The sequence below is a fragment of the Eschrichtius robustus genome, chromosome X (genome assembly GCF_028021215.1).
Source record: "Eschrichtius robustus isolate mEscRob2 chromosome X, mEscRob2.pri, whole genome shotgun sequence".
Taxonomy (NCBI): domain Eukaryota; kingdom Metazoa; phylum Chordata; class Mammalia; order Artiodactyla; family Eschrichtiidae; genus Eschrichtius; species Eschrichtius robustus.
The window spans coordinates 124,670,828-124,691,229 of record NC_090845.1 but is presented as its reverse complement, the minus strand read 5'-3'; the positions used below and the strand labels follow the sequence as shown (position 1 = coordinate 124,691,229).

Genomic DNA, 20,402 nt, shown 5'->3' with positions numbered 1-20,402 from the left:
ATAAATGTTTGCTGGGCCAGGCAGAGACATTGGGACACAGAAAGGAATTTTAACCAACAGACTTAGCTAAGTCCATCCCTGTCCACACACCTAGTTCGTAATTGTAGTTATCTTTAGGGATAGCTCCCCTCCTGGAACAGGTCCTCTATCTACATTCTTTTTTTTTTTTTTTTTTTAATCTACATTCTTTTAGGCACTTAGGGAGAAGGTCAAAGTTCTTCCTGAGTCTTTTGGGCCTTGATTGTTTTCAGCTCCAAATAATCCTCATGCCAAAGAGACATTTCGGGGTGGCAAGTTTTACTCCCCTACAGTAATGATGGTGAAACACAAAGAGCCTTAGTCCTTTAATTCATTGTTGAGCACCTGAAACAATGCCTGCTCATTTTTGGATTTCTGTTATTGTGAGAGAAGATATGACATGTCCATTAACATAACAACAGCAGGGGAATGCGTCTTTAGCTTTCTGTAGATTTTAATATGCTAATACACTTAAAATATTTTAAATGGAATCTTAAGCTAAGAAAATGAAAATTGTTATGCTTTTAAAAATAGAGCAAATCTGGTAAAAAGATCTCAGTTACTTCTAGACTAGAGCACATTACCATTCTCTGGAGCCTGCTCTGAGCTCTAACATTTTCCATACTTACTAAGAAAACTGATGCATATATACAAGCACTTTTCTATGGTATTTACTCAAGAGTGGAATTGCTGGGCTACGGAGTACGTGTGTCTTCAATTTTATTAAATAATTCCTAACTGTTTTCCAAAGTGGTTATATTAATTGCACACTTCCACCGATAGAGTATTAGAATTATATGTTTTTCACCACTGGATATTATCAGAGTGTAAAAATTTGCCAGTCTGGAATGTGGGTAATGATCTTGTACTGTCGGGTTTTTTGTTGTTGTTTTTTAGTTTTTATTTCATAATCAGAAACAACTTTGCAATCCAGCTAAACTTGGAAGGGGATAAGGAAAATATGGAACCGAAAGAACTGCAGTGAGAACACAAAAATTATAGGATATTTCGAGCAGATGGGGGTGAAGGGGTGCTCTCCTGAGCTACAGAAGGAATGTCTGGTGGTTAAGATAAAACACAATTCAGATTTATAAGATTTGTCCACAGTCAGCAATGGTGATCTTCTTGCTGGTCTTGCCATTCCTGAACCCAAAGCACATGGCTTCCACAATATTCTTGCCCTCTTTCACCTTGCCAAAGACCACACGCTTGCCATCCAACCACTCAGTCTTGGCAGTGCAGATGAAAACCTGGGAACCGTTTGTGTTGGGGCCAGCATTTGCCATGGACAAGATGCCAGGACCCATACGCTTCAGGATGAAATTCTCATCATGAAATTTCTCCCCATAGATGGACTTGCCACCAGTGCCATTATGGCGTGTGAAGTCACCACCCTGGCACATAAATCCCAGAATTATTCTGTGAAAGCAGGGACCTTTGTAACCAAATCCTTTCTTCCTAGTGCTCAGAGCATGAAAGTTTTCTGCTGTCTTTAGAATTTGCAAACAGCTCGAAGGAGATGCAGCCCAAGGACTCTCCCTGGATGGCGATGTCGAAGAACACGATGGAGTTGACCAAGGAGCGCAGCGCGGGAGGCTCAGGACGGCGGCGTCTGCAAGGCCTCTAGTACTGTGGCTTTAATTTATATTTTCCTGATTACTAATAAGGTTGAGTACCATTTCAAATGATTTTTGGACATGTGGAATTACTCTGTTTTGAAGGAACTGTTCAAATCTTTTGTTCATTTTTCTGTAGAGGTCTTTGTCTTCACCTTATTGATTTGTAAGATTATATATAAATATATATACCTGATTCTCATTATTCACAAAAGTTATGTTCTACAAAGTCACCATAAACACTGAATTAGCAAATGATGAGCTATGCTCTTAGGAAAAATACAGGATTAGGTTCCTATGGGTCTCTGGTGACATTTTCACCAACTGAAGTGTCATTTGTGTTGTACAGGTTCTTTGCCAATGTCCTTTTAAAACAAGCCAGCCTCATCAGCATTGTAAATCTTCTCTTCCCATTACTCTTTTCCTGTACAACACTTAGTGGATACTTTTAAAATTCTTCCACAGCCTCCTGACCTGCAGAACCTGCCTCACCTACAAGTTTAACGTTTTTCACACCATATTGCCTTTTGAAACAAGCAAGCCAATCAGCCAGGATTAGTCAAGAGGGTTTAATATTTTCCTAACCCTGAGTAATCTGACTGTAAATTTCTTTGGCTTTCAGCCTCACAACAATGAGGCCCACTATGCTGTTATTAATTGGTTATCATCTTATAAATCCACAGACTTAGCCACTCTTCCATCTTTTCCATAGCGTCATCACACACTATAGCTGTGACTTTGGCACTTTCCAGAGCTGCCTGATGTACAGATGGACAAATTTCCTCTTCCTTTTTCTGGATATACCAAATTGTTGACTCATTAACTTCGAGCTTGTGAAATGTGAAATAAAATGGAGTCACTTATGTCAAGGGGTCTTAGAATAGAGCTGGGAGGCCATTGCCAAGGTGGACTTTATGCATGTCCCAACTGGGTGGAACCCCAATCTGGGTTCTGGCTGGGTTCGAGTCCCAGCGCGTGGGTTCAGGTCCCAATTTGTGTTGCACGGTTTCAGAACCATGAACTTTTGAACTGGGTCAAACTACAAACCAAGGACTGGGAGTCGGCAAGAACACCTGCAACTTGTCACAGTAACAAACTTTACCTCCCTTATGCCTCTAATTCCAATTAAAATTCCTTGTAATGCAAACCCCCCTTCTTTGCCTTTAAAAGCTCCTAACTTTTACTCCCTAGTGAGACACTTCGGGTTGCAACCCGAATCTGTGTGCCCCAGTTGCACTTCGTTGATCTCAAATGTCAACTACGAATTGGCACTCGCCATCTATCGCTACAAGGATTAAATCAGGTGCTGCTGCAGCTGCTGATTTTCAACACCCCTGAAAGCAGTTCAGGGTGGAGAGCAGAAATGAGGCGCTCTGTGCTCTGGGAAAAACTGGCAGAACAGGTCTTCAGATAGTTAGATATTTTCAGGGGCCAATTTTATGAGCCCAATTCTTGTATCTCCTCATATCTAGAAAAGCACTAAAAACCTTCATGGTGACGACTGCTCCTCGTGACTAGCAGTAACCTGCACGAGATGAGCCGAAACCTTCTGTAAAAAATATGTGCTTGATTGCATGTACTCCCCCTTCACCAAAATCACATGTATACTGGCCTTCCCCCCTGCCTCTTTGGAGTAGTTTCTCAGAGCTCTCTGGGATGCCGTCTCCCGGGCTCCAGTCCTCATTTTGCCCCAAATAAAACTTAACTCGCAACTCTCACGTTGTGTATTTTCTAAGTCGACACAAATAACTGCTTTCTACTTGATTATTGCCTCCTAGGTTTATTTAGGTTGACAAACTCATGGCCAACAGCACTGTAACTCATGCCTGAACAAAGTTTATTAATACTCATAAAGCAAATCATAGCCTGCTTAGGAACACTTGGACAGTACTCCAGTGCTGTGTTTGGAGGCCATTTTAAACAGCAAAATCACCAAAAACAAGCGGAAAACAAAAATGCAAGAAATGTGGTGCTAAATAGACCTTGAAAAGAACACTTTTTTACAGTATGAGAGCTGAAACAAGGCAGAGCATTGCCTTATTCGACCTCAGCTGGCAACGTCTGTGTTGAAAGACTCAAATTCACCACTCAGTGCATGATCACAAATGACCACAAAAACACTGTAAGTATTGATTTTGGGATTACAAAGAAATTTTAGTGAGCAAATGAATCCACAAGTACCAAATCTGTAAAGAATGAGGAGGGATTGTGTATATTGATGTATGTGTGTGTGGTGAGGTCAGGGTTAAATTTCTTTTTTTTTCATTTTTTCCCCTGTGTATACCCAATTGTCTCAGCACCATTTAAGAAAAAAAAAACCTGACATTTCCCCACTCCTCTGCAGTGCTACTTTTGTCAAAAATCAAATATCCATTTACGGAAGGTTCTATGTGATATTATGATTTATAATGAGAAGTGTGTATTTGGTCTTTGTCCTGTTTCTGGCTCAGAGCTCCTAAAACACTTGGAATTTCCTAAGCATTGGGAGCCATAATGGTGTCTTGTTATGTTAATGAGGTGACTTTTGGAAAGCACTTAAGAAACCTAGGGTGGGGGCTGATTGCCAGGAGAGCCAACCACGTGATTAGAGGGTTGGAACTTCCACTAACCTCCCCCACCTCTGGGGAGGGCCGAGGGGCTGAAGATTGAATTCAGTTTGCCAATGGTCAATGATTGAATCAATCAAGCCTATGTAATGAAACCTCCATAAAACCCCAAAAGGACGGAGTTTGGAAAGATTCTGGGTTGGCAAACGTGGAGATTTGGGGAGAGTGGTGTGCCTTGAGAGGGCTTGGAAGCTCTGCGCCCCTTCCCACATGACTTGCCTATACATCTCTTCCATCCTGCTGTTCCTGAGTCATGTCCTTTTATAACCAACCGGTGATCCAGTAAGTAAAATGTTTCTCTGAGTTCTGTGAGCTGATGTAGCAAGTTAATCAAGCCCAAAGAGGGGATTGTGGGAACCTTTGATTTATAGCCCGTTGGTCAGAAGAACAGGTGATAACTTGGACTTGAGACTGGCCTCTGAAGTTGGGGTCAGGAGCAGTCCTGTAGAACTGAGCCCTTAACCTGTGGAATGTGATGCTGTCTCCAGGTAGATAGTGTCAGAATTGAGATAACTTGTAGGACACCCAGCTGGGGTCCCAAGAATTGTTGGTATGGAAAAACCCCCCTCACCACATTGGAAATTGGCGACCCGAACCATTATAGCAACTCTATTTCTGCCTTCTCCTGTTCTGTCCATTTTACTGTCCCTATACCAATATCACACTGCCTTAATTGCTATAATTTTATAATTATTTTTTAAATTTAATTTAATTTTTGTCTGCATTGGGTCTTCGTTGTTGCACGTGGGCTTTCTCTAGTTGCGGCTACTCTTCTATGCGGTGCACAGGCTTCTCATAGCGGTGGCTTCTCTTGTTGCAGAGCATGGGCTCTAGGCACACGGGCTTCAATAGTTGTGGCACGTGGGCTCAGTAGTTGTGGCTCGCAGGTTCTAGAGCACAGGCTCAGTAGCTGTGGCGCATGGGCTTAGTTGCTCCACAGCATGTGGGGTCTTCCCGGGGCAGGGCTGGAACCCATGTCCCCTGCATTGGCAGGCGGATTCTTAACCACTGCGCCACCAGGGAAGTCCCAGATGTTATCTTTTTTTTTTTTTTTTTTTTAAAGATTTATTGATTGATTGATTGCTATGTTGGGTCTTCGTTTCTGTGCTAGGGCTCTCTCTAGTTGCGGCAAGCGGGGGCCAATCTTCATCGCGGTGCGCGGGCCTCTCACTATCGTGGCCTCTCTTGTTGCGGAGCACAGGCTCCAGACGCGCAGGCTCAGTAGTTGTGGCTCACGGGCCCAGTTGCTCCGCGGCATGTGGGATCCTCCCAGACCAGGGCGCGAACCCGTGTCCCCTGCATTAGCAGGCAGATTCTCAACCACTGCGCCACCAGGGAAGCCCCCCAGATGTTATCTTTTTAAATGTCACTTTCTATCTGTTGTTGATGGTACATAGAAATAACATTCTCTTTTATGTGTTTTTTTATGGAGAACTTGCTAAACTTATCAATTCTAATAATTTATCTCTATATTATTTTGTATTTTTATGTGCATAATTATATATATAATGTGCATATATATATATAAAATGTCATCTTCCCCTGCCCCCTTTCTGATGAATACAACTCGACCATGCTGGATAGGACTTCAGTACAAATATTAAATTAAAGTGGCGGTAGTGGGCCTCCTTGTGTTGTTCCACATTTCAATGGAAATTACTCAGTGTGTCACCATTAAGTATCTTTTGTAACCGTCAGTTTTCCAGTAAAGAAAGTTTAAATTTTTTATTTTTTTGTCACACTGTGCGGCTTGTGCGATCTTAGTTCCCCAACCAAGGATTGAACCCAGGCCCTCAGCAGTGAAAGCACAGAGTCCTAACCGCTGGACTGCCAGGGAATTCCCTTAAAGGAAGTTTTCTTATAGAAATCTAGCCAAGTCTTTCTATTATGACTATGTTATTAATTATATCAAGTGATTTAACTCCACCTATTTCGATGATCGTATGATTCTCCTGTTTTAATATGGTAATATGGTACACTATATTAATTAAAATTTTAAAGCAAAACAGAACCAGCATTTCTGAGATAACTCCACAGTCTAATGATATATTATCCTTTTTTTCTGTTGCTGATATTTTGTGAGGATTTTTGCACATATACTTTCGAATGAGATTCACAAGTAATTTTCCTTTCTTATACAACTCTTGTTAGAGTTTTTAACAAGCTGTTGTTAGACTCACAGAATGAGTTGCAAACTGTACCTTCTTATTCAATTATTGGGAATAATAGTTAGTGTAATGCTGGAATTATTGCTGTCTTGAACGTTTGGTAGAACTACTAGTGAAGCTCTTTGTACCTGCAGCTTTCAATGTAGGAAGATTTTCATTACTAATGCAAATGCTTTAATCATTAAAGAACTATTCAGTTTTAAATTGCTTCTGGGTAATTTTTGGTAAATTATAGTTTTCCAGAAATTTATACATTGTATCTAAATATTAAGTGTATTACCATAAAGTTGTTCATGACATTCCCTTATTAACATCTGAAAGATCTGTGACAGTCTTTTGTTGTTCATTCTTAATGTGTTTTGGCAGACATTTATTGAATTTTTAGAATAAATGTTATCTTTAATTTTAATTAATTGCAGGAAAATTGCAAAAGTTAATTGCAGAAAAATTGCAAAAGTTAATTACAGAAAAATTTTAATTACCGAAAAATTGCAAGGACAGTACAGACTTCCTGTATACACTGCACCCAGTTTCCCCTATTATTAACATATTATATTAGTATCATAAATTTGGTAACAAGCCACCAATATTGGTATCCAATTATTCACTAAAGTCCATACCTTATTCCAATTTTTTAAAACTTTTCACATAATGTCCTTTTTCTGTTTCAGGATCCCATCAATGATCTCATATCACATTTAGCTGTCATGTATCCTGAGGCTCCTCTAAGACAGTGACAATTTTTCAGACTTTCCTTGTAGTTTTGGTGTCAACATTTTTAGGTATTGGTGAGGTATTTTATAGAACATCCTTAAACTGGGATTTGTCTGCTGCTTTTCTTATAATTAGACTGGGGTTAGGTTATACACTATCAACAAGACTTATGACTCTTAATGACCTTGATCACATGGCTGAGGTAGGGTTTCTCCAGGGTAAAGTTACTTCTATTCATCCTTTGACATCTTTATTAGAGTATAATTGCTTTACAATGGTGTATCAGTTTCTGCTTTATAACAAAGTGAATCAGTTATACACATACAATATGTCCCCATATCTCTTCCCTCTTGTGTCTCCCTCCCTCCCACCCTTCCTATCCCACCCCTCTAGGTGGTCACAAAGCATGGAGCTGATCTCCCTGTGCTATGAGGCTGCTTCCCACTAGCTATCTATTTTACGTTTGGTAGTGTATATATGTCCATGCCACTCTCTCACTTTGTCCCAGATTACCCTTCCCCCTCCCCATATCCTCAAGTCCATTCTCTAGTAGGTCTGCATCTTTATTCCCGTCTTGCCCCTAGGTTCTTCTGACCATTTTCTTTTTTCATTTTTTTTTCTTTTTTTAGATTCCATATATATGTGTTAGCATACAGTATTTGTTTTTCTCTTCCTAACTTACTTCACTGTGTATGACAGTCTCTAGGTCCGTCCACCTCAATACAAATAACTCAGTTTCGTTCCTTTTTATGGCTGAGTAATATTCCATTGTATATATGTGCCACATCTTCTTTATCCATTCATCTGTTGATGGACACTTAGGTTGCTTCCATGTCCTGGCTATTGTAAATAGTGCTGTAGTGAACATTGTGGTACTTGACTCTTTCTGAATTATGGTTTTCTCAGGGTATATGCCCAGTAGTGGGATTGCTGGGTCATATGGTAGTTCTATTTTTAGTTTTTTAAGGAACCTCCATACTGTTCTCCATAGTGGCTGTATCAATTTACATTCCCACCAACAGTGCAAGAGGGTTTCCTTTTCTCCACACCATCTCCAGCACTTATTGTTTGTAGATCTTTTGATGATGGCCATTCTGACCAGTGTGAGGTGATACCTCACTGTAGTTTTGATTTGCATTTCTCTAATGATTAGTGATATTGAGCACCCTTTCATGTGTTTGTTGGCCATCTGTATATCTTCTTTGGAGAAATGTCTATTTAGGTCTTCTGCCCATTTTTGGATTGGGTTGTTTGTTCTTCTGATATTGAGCTGCATGAGTTGCTTGTAAATTCTGGAGGTTAATCCTTTGTCAGTTGCTTCATTTGCAAATATTTTCTCCCATTCTGAGGGTTGTCTTTTCGTCTTGTTTATGGTTTCCTTTGCTGTGCAAAAGCTTTTAAGTTTCATTAGGTCCCATTTGTTTATTTTTGTTTTTATTTCCCTTTCTCTAGGAGGTGGGTCAAAAAGGATCTTGCTGTGATTTATGTCATAGAGTGTTCTGCCTATGTTTTCTTCTAAGAGTATTCTAGTGTCTGGTCTTACATTTACGTCTTTAATCCGTTTTGAGTTTATTTTTGTGTATGGTGTTAGGGAGTGTTATAATTTCATTCTTTTACAGGTAGCTGTCCAGTTTTCCCAGCACCACTTATTGAAGAGGCTGTCTTTTCTCCATTGTATATTCTTGCCTCCTTTATCAAAGATAAGGTGACCATATGTGCATAGGTTTATCTCTGGGCTTTCTATCCTGTTCCATTGATCTATATTTCTGTTTTTGTGCGCGTACCATACTGTCTTGATTACTGTAGCTTTGTAGTATAGTCTGAAGTCAGGGAGCCTGATTCTCCAGCTCCGTTTTTCTTTCTCAAGATTGCTTTGGTTATTTGGGGTCTTTTGGGTTTCCATACAAATTGTGAAATTTTTTTGTTCTACTTCTGTGAAAAATGCCATTGGTAGTTTGACAGGGATTGTATTGAATCTGTAGATTGCTTTGGGTAGTACAGTCATTGTCACAATGTTGATTCTTCCAATCCAAGAACATAGTATATCTCTCCATCTGTTGGTATCATCTTTAATTTCTTTCATTAGTGTCTTACAGTTTCCTGCATACAGGTCTTTTGTCTCCTCAGGTAGATTTATTCCTAGGTATTGTATTCTTTTGTTGCAGTGGTAAATGGGAGTGTTTCCTTAATTTTTCTTTCAGATTTTTCATCATTAGTGTATAGGGATGCAAGAGATTTCTGTGCATTAATTTTGTATCCTGCTACTTTACCAAATTCATTGATTAGCTCTAGTAGTTTTCTGGTAGCATCTTTAGGATACTCTATGTATATTATCATGTCATCTGCAATCGGTGATGGCTTTACTTCTTCTTTTCTGATTTGGATTCCTTTTATTTCTTTTTCTCCTCTGATTGCTGTGGCTAAAACTTCCAAAACTATGTTGAATAATAGTGGTGAGAGTGGACGACCTTGTCTTGTTCCGAATCTTAGAGGAAATGGTTTCAGTTTTTCACCATTGAGAACGATGTTGGCTGTCTGTTTGTCATATATGGCCTTTATTATGTTGAGGTAAGTTCCCTCTATGCCTACTTTCTGGAGGGTTTTTATCATAAATGGGTGTTGAATTTTGCCAAAAGCTTTTTCTGCATCTATTGAGATGATCATATGGTTTTTCTCCATCAGTTTGTTAATATGGTGCATCACATTGATTTGCCTATATTGAAGAATCCTTACGTTCCTGGGATAAACCCCAATTGATCATGGGGTATGATCCTTTTAATGTGCTGTTGGATTCTGTTTGCTAGTATTTTGTTGAGGATTTTTTCATCTATGTTCATCAGTGATATTGGCCTGTAGTTTTCTTTCTTTGTGACATCTTTGTCTGGTTTTGGTATCAGAGTGATGGTGGCCTCGTAGAATGAGTTTGGGAGTGTTCCTCCCTCTGCTATATTTTAGAAGAGTTTGAGAAGGATAGGTGTTAGCTCCTCTCTAAATGTTTGATAGAATTTGCCTGTGAAGCCCAGATTATTTTCTTAAAGAAAACGCCGTGCGTTCTCCTGGGGAAGTTGTCCCTGGATCACGGGACCCTGGCAGTGGCGGGCTGCACAGGCTCCCGGGAGGGGCGGTGTGGAGAGTGATCTGTGCTTGCACACAGGCTTCTTGGTGGCGGCAGCAGCAGCCTTAGCGTCTCACGCCCGTCTCTGGGGTCTGCGCTGGTAGCTGCGGCCCATGCCCGTCTCTGGAGCTCATTTAAGCGGCGCTCTTAATCCCCTCTCCTCGCGCACCAGGAAACAAAGAGGGAAGAAAAAGTCTCTTGCCTCTTCGGCAGCTGCAGACTTTTTCCCGGACTCCCTCCCGGCTAGCTGTGGCGCACTAGCCCCTTCAGGCTGTGTTCACGCCGCCAGCCCCAGTCCTCTCCCTGGGATCTGACCTCCGAAGCCCGAGCCTCAGCTCCCAGCCCCGCCCGCCCCGGCGGGGGAGCAGACAAGCCTCTCGGGCTGGTGAGCGCTGCTCGGCGCCGAGCCTCCGTGCGGGAATCTCTCCGCTTTGCCCTCCGCACCCCTGTGGCTGCGCTCTCCTCCGCGGCTCCGAAGCTTCCCCCCTCCGCCCCCCGCAGTCTCCGCCCGCGAAGGGGCTTCCTAGTGTGTGGAAGCCTTTCCTCCTTCACGGCTCCCTCCCACTGGCGCAGGTCCCGTCCCTATTCTTTTGTCTCTGTTTTTTCTTTTTTTTTTTTTTTGCCCTACCCCGGTACGTGGGGAGTCTCCTGCCTTTTGGGAGGTCTGAGGTCTTCTGCCAGCGTTCAGTAGGTGTTCTGTAGGAGTTGTTCCACATGTAGATGTATTTCTGATGTATTTGTGGGGAGGAAGGTGATCTCCACGTCTTACTCTTATGCCATCTTGAAGGTCTCCACAGCAATGGACATTTTTATATTATCTTTATATAATACAAACTTACTATAATTGCTATTCGTGCCAGAAGTTTTTCTTGACTTTTTTTGGGGAGGATTTTCTACATAGAAAATCACTATTGCAAAGATATTTTTATTTCTTCCTTTCTAATTTGTAACCCCTTTCCCCCCCTCTTGTCTTTTTGCACTAGCTAGGAATTCCAGTATAATTTTGAATTGGAGTGGCGAGCGAGAACATCCTTGCCTTGTTCCCCAAAGTGGTCAAGCATATACTTTCTCATCATGAAGTATGATGTTAGCTGTAGATTTTTTGTGTTATTTACCATGTAGGGAATCTGTCTCTGTATTCCTAGTTTGCTAAGAGTTTTTATCATGAATGGATGTAAGTTATTGTCTGATGCTTTTCTGCATCAATTGATCTTATCACGTTATTTTTTTCTTTAGACTATTGATATGGTTTGCATTGATTGATTTTTGCATGTTGAACCAGCCTTGCATATATGCTTTATCATGGTGTATATTTTTTAATACAGTGCGGGATTCAATTTGTTAATATTTTGTTGGAGATTTTTGTATCTATGCTCATGAGAGAATGGTCTATAGTTTTTCTTTCTTGTGATATCTTTATCTGGATTTCATAAAAGGGAAAGCGTTGGCCTCATAAAATGAGTTAGGAAGTGTTCCTTCTGTTCCTATTTCCCAAAAGAGATTATAGAGAATTGATATTATTTCTTCATTAAGTGTTTGTTAGAATTCACCAGTGAAATCATCTGGGTCTAGTGCTTCCCTTTTTGGAAGGTTATTAATTTTTATTTTCTGTAATAGTTTTAGGCCTACCCAGATTATCTGTTTCTCTTTGTGTGACTTTTTGTAGTTTGTGTTGTTCAAACAAATGGTCCATTTCATTCAGGTTATCAGAACTGTGGGCATGGAATTGTTAATAGTATTCTGTTGTTATCTTTTAAATTTTCATAGGATCAGTTGTATGATCCTTCTTTCATTTATGGTATTTGTATCTTGTACTCTCTCTTTTTCTTTTGGTTAGCCTGTCTGCAGGTTTATCACTTATTTTTATCTTTTCAAAGAAACTGCTTTAGGTTTCTTTGATTTTCTCTATTTTTGTCCTGTTTTAAATTCTATTGATTTCTGCTCTAATATTTATTATTTCTATTTTTATTCTAGTTTTAGACTTAAATGTATTTTTTCTTTAGTTTCCCAAGATATAAACTTAAATTATAGATAATAGATCACTGTTCATTTCTAAAATATGTATTTTATACCATGAATTTCCTTCTAAGCACTACTTTCCACTCATCTCACAAAATTTGATAAGTTGTATTTTATATTCATTAGGTTCAAAGTATTTTAAAAAATTTCTCTTGAGACATTTTCTTTGTTTGTTGTGTTATTTAAAAATGTATTGTTTAATTTCCAAATATTTGGGAACTTTAGAGCTACCTTCCTGCTGTTTATTTCTGATTTAATTGCTTTGTGGTATGAGAATATACACTGGGTGATTTCTTTTATTAGGATTGGTTTCTGGAGAATTGCCTTGTTCTTTAGATTTGAGTGGTTTAGGATATCTTTTTCTTCATTTTCCTTGACTCTCTGTGTTGGTGTCTGTGCATTAGACAAAGCAGGCACTTCTCCCAGTCTTCATGGGCTGGCCACGTATAGGACAAGACTTCAACAAATCAGTCCTGCCAGAGGTTCTGGGGCCTCTAATAGTTCTTTCCCTCCTCAGGGGGAAACTGAGAGCTTGGGTTTTTTATCTGCTCACTGTGTGCTGAGCAAGGGAAGGCATCTACTAGCCCAAGCTGTGTGACTTCTGTCTCTCCTGGGGCTGGTAGATGGTGCTGGACCTGTTTGAACTCTAGGACTAGTGAGATAGATGCTAGGTCTTTGGGCATCTCAGGAGAAGTTGGGAAGCTGGCTGCACAGATCAACTCTTTCCTTCCCCAGGAGGAAGCTGAAAGCTGGGATTTTCCATCTGTTCATTCTGTGCTGAGCAGAGGAAAGAATCTATGGCATCTACCACCCCAAGCCATCAGTTCAGCTCTGCCCCTGGCTGCTAGACTATGCTGGACCTGTCAGAAGTCCAACTAGCAAGACAAAAGCCAGTCCAATAGGGAGCCCCTTTGAAAAAGTTGGGGTGTTGGATTTGTGAACCAACCCCTTCATTTCCCTGGGTGAAGTTGGGAGCTAGGGGATCTCTTCCGGATCCTATGGTGCTGGGCTGGGATCAGGGACCCCAGTGAGAGGTGTCCCAAATCTCCCTACCCGCTTCAGCGAGTCTGGTTTAGCTTTCCTCGGGTGCAGGAGACTTTCTCTTAGTTTCTAGGTTTCTCACAGTGGGAATTTGTCCATGAATTGTTGCTGAACCAGTTTGTTTGTGGGAGGAAGGAGGATCCAAGGTTTCCAACATCTTGCTGATATCACTCCATACACTTTCCTTTAAAGGGGTTAAGGTGTGTTTTATGGCCCAGAATGTGGTTTATCTTGGTGACTGTTCTTGAGAAAATTCATGTGACTTGAGAAGAAGGTGAATTCTACTCTTGTTGGATGGAGTATTTCATAAGTCTCAATTAGACCAGTTTGCCTGATAGTGCTGTTTAGGTCGTCTACATCCTATTGATTTTCTGCCTGGTTGATTTATCAATTACTAACAGGGGAGTTTTGACTGACCAAGTGTCCACAGTTGTCTATTTCTTACTCTCTATTCTGTCTTGACCAAAATTTAGTCAGGTTTCTCTCTTCCTTAGGGCCCCTGAACTTTGCTTGTCCCCAAGTGTGAGCAAATGCAGAACATCTTCTCTTATCAGTTTATATTGAGAATTGGCTGACCACAGTGTGACACTTGTCCTGTCAGACCCTGCTGGGCATTTCTTCTAATTGGTAGTTCCCAAGGTACTGCTTACGTTTTTGTTTGATTTTGAGATGCTTGCAGATTTCTGAGATGGGGTAGATCTCCCTGTTGCAATAGTTTTTCTTCTGAATAAAATCTCTCCTTATCTAAGTCCAGATTTGTTTTTATTTGACAGAAGTTTCCAACCCCAATAGATGATTTGTCTATTTCTCCTTAAATTTCAATCAGTTTTTGTTTCATGTATTTTGGCACTCTGTTGTTAACAACATATGCATTTAGAATCATTATGTCTTTTTATAAAATTTAACTCCTTATCATTATGTAATATCCCTCGTTAATCTGTTTTTTTTTTTTTTTTTTTTTTGCCGTGCCACACGGCATGTGGGATTTTGGTTCCCCGACCAGGGATCAAACCTATACCCCCTGGAGTGAAAGCAGGGAGTCTTAACCACTGGACCACCAGGGAAGTCCTCTGTGGTTAATTTTAAGTGTCAACTTGGCTAGGGCCCAGTACCCAGATATTTGGTCAAACACAAGTCTAAATGTCACTGTGAAGGTATTTTTTTAAGGTGAGATTAGCATTTAAATCAACAGACTTTGAGTAAAACAGATTTTCCTCCATAAGGTGGGTGAGCCTCATCCAACTAGTTGAAGGCTTTAGAAAATAAGAGAGGCCCCCTAACCTTGTTATGTGTTAACTTGACTACACTAAGGGATGCCCACATAGCTGGTAAAACATTATTTTTAGGTGTGTCTGTGAGAATGTTTCTTAGAGAGATTAGCATTTGAATTGGTAAACTGAGTAAAGAAGATCTTCCATCACTAATGTGGAAGGGTATCATTCAATCCCTTGAGCCCCTGAATAGAACAAACAGGTGGAGAAAGGGTGAATTTGTTGTCTTTGCTTGAGCTGAGATATCCATTTTCTCTTGCCCTTGTACATCGACAGTCCTAGTTCAAGTATTCTTCTACTTTGTTCTCTTTCTTCTCCTTCTGATATTCAAATTATTCATGTGTTACACATTTTTGGAATTCTTATTTTGTTCTTTTATTTTTCATTCTTTTTTCCCCTTTGTATTATAATTTAGGAAGTTTCTATTGACACATCTTCGAGTTCACTGATTCTTTCTCCAGCCATGCCCATTCTTCTGATGAGCCCATCAAAGGCATTCTTCATTTATGTTACCATGTTTTAGTTTTCCAGAATTTTCTTTTGATTGTTTCTCATAGTGTCTGTCTCTCTGCTTATATTACTCATTTATTTTTTCATATTGTCTACTTTTCCATTACACTCCTTAACATATTCTCATTGTTATTTTAAATTTCCTGCTTGATAATTCCAAAATATATGTCACATCTGAGTCTTATTTTGATGCTTGTTTTGTCTTTCCAGACTGTTTTTTCTTTTTGTTTAACATACCTTGTAATTTGTTGTTAACACTAGGCATGATGTATTGAGTAATACAAACTAAGTTAAATAAACTTCCAGTGTGAGGTTTTATGCATTTTGGTTAAGTTTGCCTATATTTAATGTTTGCTGTAGCTGTAGATGACAGAGGTTTCAAATTCTGGTCATGTCTTTTTTTTTTTTTTTCTTTTTGTCTTCCCTGTTGTCTATTGGCTTCCATGAAAATACTTCCTCTGGGTCTCTGCTTCCAGCTGTGAATTATATTGGTATGGTGGTGTGTGTGTCAGAGGGTAAATGTTCTATAATCTTACAGTTAAAATTTTAGTGGTCCTATGTCCCTGAACTGTGAGCTTCGGAAGTGCTTCTCAGATATCCCCCTTTTAGGTGACACACAGAGGGTGCTGGCAGTCAGGCACATGCTCTATCCCCCAGGTGGGATAAGGCTCAGTTAAAGTCTTTTCCGCTGGAGGGTAGGTCTTTGTTGTGGAGAACTCTCTGGGAATATTTCAAAGAGGTTATTTTCCCCCTCCTGCTAGAAACAAAGGGAAAAATTTTCCTGGATCCTTACTTGGAGAACATGGTGTGGTTCCTGGAGTGAAAGCCCATGAAAGCATGGGATTCTCCCTGAGATTGGGTCCCCAGGAGTTTCTCATTATCTGGCTAGGCCACGCTCCAACTCCAACATTTTGTCTGTTACCATTTAAGTGTTATCTCCAGTGCCTTTTGCTACAAATTAGCAGTTCTCTGTTATAAGTCTCTGTATTTGCCTGTCATTATAGACTTTGGGGTGGCAGTTTGCTCTGATACTTTGATTCTCTGAAGGATCCAAGAAAAGTTGTTGATTTTCAACTGTTCAGCTTTTTTCTTTTTGTAAGAAAGGAAATGGCAACTTTCAAGCTCTTTTCCTATAAGTGCTGAAACCAGAAGTCTATCAATTTTATTATTTATGTCAAAGGACAAATTTTTGGTTTTCTTGACCCTCTTTTATTGTATATTCATGTACTGGTTCGTTAATTTGGCTCTCATCTTTAATATTTTCTTTTTTATCTTCTGGGGGTTAATTTTTCCATTTTGTTTCTAAACTTACTAAAATAGACTATTACTGCATTAATCTTCATCCTTTATTTTTTTCTGTGATTTATGCATTTAAGGAATAAATTTCCTGCTAAGCATGGCTTTAACTTCATCCCACACATTTAGATATAGCATTTGTATTAACTTTTATTTCAAAATAGTTCTAATTTCCGTTAAGACTTATTTCTTCACCTAAAGATTTTTAAAGTGTATTTTAAAATTTTGAAAACCAAGAATTTTCATTTTATCTTTGTGATGTTGATTTCTGACATTGTGATCACAGAGAATATGCCATAACTGAAATTGTTTGACTTTTATTGAGACGAGCTTTGTAGCCAAGGATATAGTCAATGCTTACAAGTGTTCGGTGTATGGTTTTTAGAATATGTATTCTTCAGGAATTACACAGCAGTTATAAAGTTTAAATTGTTAATGGTTTAATTCCAGTTTTCAGTATCTTTACTAATATGTTTGTCTGCTCAGCCTATCCATTAAGGAGACCAGTATGCAATGTTTGAAAATTTTTCAATTTTATTATAATTCTACTAATTATCCTTTTATATATTGTTGGCCATATTTTTAGCACAAACAAAATGACAGACACTTTGTTATATATTCATGATTAATTAAGCCTTTTATCATTCTGAAGTTAAAGTCTTTCTCCCTACTAATTGATGTTGCTGTAAATTCTATTTTATTTCATGTTAATGTAGCTATACCAGTTGCAATTGCATATTGTGTTTTTATCTCCTACCTCTGCTTTAATGAAGCAAGCGCCCCAGAGCTCACCTGACCAGACTTTGTTGACCTGAAGAAAAGAGCTTCTTGTTGCTTATCCTCAATGAAATCAAGAATTGTTTCAACACATAATGACAAGCTATGAATGCCCCCCACCCTATACACACATTCTCTTACCCTTGGTCTGACATCTGCATTAATCTAAAGGAATGATTGATGTCCATTCAGAACCTTAGGCAGACTGGACTTGCCTTTTAAGTATCTTTTCTGTGGTCCAAATTCTAAGGTGGGCTGTTGGATTTTTCAGTGTCTCAAAACCATGAGGTAAAAAACTCACCTGTGAGAAGAGTGGGATGAGGCACGGACGGGGCAGAAGTTTACCTGTCCCTTTCCTAGGTTCCTTGTTGTCATGGAAACGATTGCCTTGGTCTATACTGCCTGTGTGTGTTTGGGAGAACCCCTCTTGTAGTATGGATCTCAAAGCAAGGCTTCTATGAAACGAGGAATCATCAGAGTGAAGCTGTCTTAACACATTGAACTCCAGCAATGGGAGTGGGCTAGCATTTCGGCCTCCAGAGGATGCTAAATGAAGTAAGAGGCCACCTGGTTATCGCTTCTAAATCCAGTGAACCAGGAAGAATGAGTACTTACCTCACACCTGGCCACGCTTTACATCTTTTTAAGCTAACATTTATGGACCACTTACTATCTGTCAGGCACTGTGATGTACATTGTAGCTTCATATCTTACTTAATCTTTAGAATGAGCCAGTGGGCTGCACTATTATTCTCATCTGCACTTTACTGATGAGAAATTGGGGCTGAGAGAGGTGAGGAGACTTTCCCAAGTTCGGCCCGGCTCCTTCTCCTGTTGCTCTACCTGGCCGTGGGCTTCCTGTGACCTGTTGGGTTTGGCAGCAGTGGGCGTCTTGCGTATTCTGAGATCCCTCTGCCTCATGCTGTTGATAGATGAGTAACCCTAAGTCAGCTGAGCAGCCAGGTCAGGGCTGGGTCTGTCCTAGGGAAGCATTTGTAGGTGAGGCCGGAGTTCCAGAACTCCTTCGGTTTTGTGTTTGTGCATGTGTTCAAATGGGTCTATACCAATATTTCTGGTTTTCTTTCACATAAAATGGAAAGGATTTGAGGACTGGACCCTCTACATAGGATATCATCATTCAGTATTTTTCTGTTCTGTTTATGGGTAATAAGGAGAAGACCAGCCCTTAGAAAACGGGTTCAGCTTGGCCATCGTTAAGAGTTGAATGGTATCCTGCAAAATACGCATGTTGAATCCTAATTCCCAGGACCTCAGAATGTGACTGTATTTGGAAACAGGGTCTTTACAGAGGTAACCAAGTAAACACCATGAGATCCCGTATGACTGGTGTCTTATGAAAACGGGAAATGTGGGCACAGAGGCACGGATAGAGGGGAGATGATGTGAGAGACGGGGGAGAAGACGGCCATCCACAAGCCAAGGAGAGAGGCCTGGAGCAGATCCTTCCCTCACAGGCAGCTGATACTCGTGTGGTGTGCGCGCCTGTAAAAACACATGCACAGGAAAGGAATGGGGTGGGGTGGGCTGTGTGTGTGTGTGTGTGTGTGTGTGTGTGTGTGTGTGTGTGTTTGAGGGGGCAGAAGGGAGGAGGGTCAGGGAAGGTCCTCTGGAGATGGTGACACGTGAGGTGCAGTTTTAAGGGGGAAGAGAAGTTTCCCTGGTGATGGGCTGGGGTGTGGGGGAAGGGCATCCCAGGTAGAGGGGACAAGTCGTTGAAAGGTCACGAGCGGGTGAGCGAGAGGCTGGTGCGCTCACGGGACTCCTGACGCTGCCTGTTCCTGCTTCTCCCCCGACCTTCCTGAGCATCCTTTTCCTCTCACTACCAACAGCACTAAGCACTCGAGGTCCAGTCCTTAGCCCAGGGCCTTCCTCTTCCTACCACTTTCTGAGAATGGTTATTTTCATACCATTACAGGAGACATCAGCCATGCGGGGGCTCCCATGTGTGAATCTGCAGCTGGGACGGTCCTCTTCTCTGGAGTGTCACCTCGTCTGCAGTGTTTACATGTGCAAAGCCCAGCATCAGCTCGGGCCCAAGAGAGCCGAGTTACATTCTCTTTCCTGCAAAAGTGTGGCCCAGGCTTCTGTGTTATTTTTTGATGTCCCCACCATCAATCAGTGACCTGGTCCTAAGCCCTGGAGTCACCTCTGACCCCTCCTGCTTCCAAACGCCTTGTTAGGATGCAGGGCCAGACTGACGGTGTTATTCTCTAAGTCCCCATTTGTTTCCCTTGTCCTGAAATTCTCAGCAACCTTTGCCCATCCCCAATCTCCTGGCATCTGTCTCCTGTTCTACAGGTGATGACAAAATTTACTGACAGTGACTGAGATGATACCTGTGTGGTTCTTCAGCAGCAGGAACATCAGTCGTTAGGGTGACCGGAGGGCCTGTGTGTGTTGTAAATGGTTAAGTAATCTCCTGCCGTCTCCCGATTAACCTGTGGCTGCAATTCCCTCCTTGAACTGTCTGCTCTGTCATTTCGAATCAGAAGAACATTATCTTCCCTGGATAAAATGGGTGCACAATAGAAAATTAGTGGTCTGGACTTTTTCAAATAATCCATGAACAAGATACTTTCTCTTTCCCCATTTTTTCTTCCTATAGGAATGTTTGCAGTCGTTGGCACTGTGACCACCCTCTTCTTGATATGCTTTCTTCATGTGAAACCATTCTCTCCTGATTTTCTCTCTGAGTGCGATCCTTCTTCAGACTCTGCCGGATAATCCTCTTGCCCTACTCACACTTTAAAAGTTTATGTTTCCTGAACCTCTGCCCTGAGTGCACTGGGCATTCCTGCTCTTCAGACTTGGTCAGGGGCCCTCATTCATCCTCACGACCTCACTGCCGACACGCTCACACCCGGATCCGCCGTGCACACCTATCTTCTAGAGACGCAGCTTCCTCCTTGGCGCCTCCACTTGGATTTCCCCGTAGATCCGGGAACCTCATGCTGTCAAACACTGGCCGAGTCACCTATTCCTTCTTCCGCGAGGCACTCACATTGCTGCTAGGGGCCCTCGTGAGTTCGAGCTGCTGTAACAAAGATGCCGCAGACTGGGTGCCTCAGAAACAGCAGACATTTATTTCTTACCGTTCTGGAGGTGGGAAGTCCAAGATGAAGGTGCCAGCAGGTCTAGTGTCTGGTGAGAGCCCTCTTCCTGGTTTTCAGAAGGCCATCTTTCCATCTTGGGAGAGAGAGGGAGCCATGTCCCTCTTGTTTCTCTTCTTA

At 41.1% G+C, this 20,402-nt stretch overlaps 1 pseudogene; it reads right to left on the bottom strand.

Moving 5' to 3' along the window:
• Positions 1-1,106: 1,106 nt before the first annotated feature.
• On the bottom strand, positions 1,107-20,122 carry LOC137756450 (peptidyl-prolyl cis-trans isomerase A pseudogene; annotated as a pseudogene).
• Between the last annotated feature and the right edge of the window lie 280 nt (positions 20,123-20,402).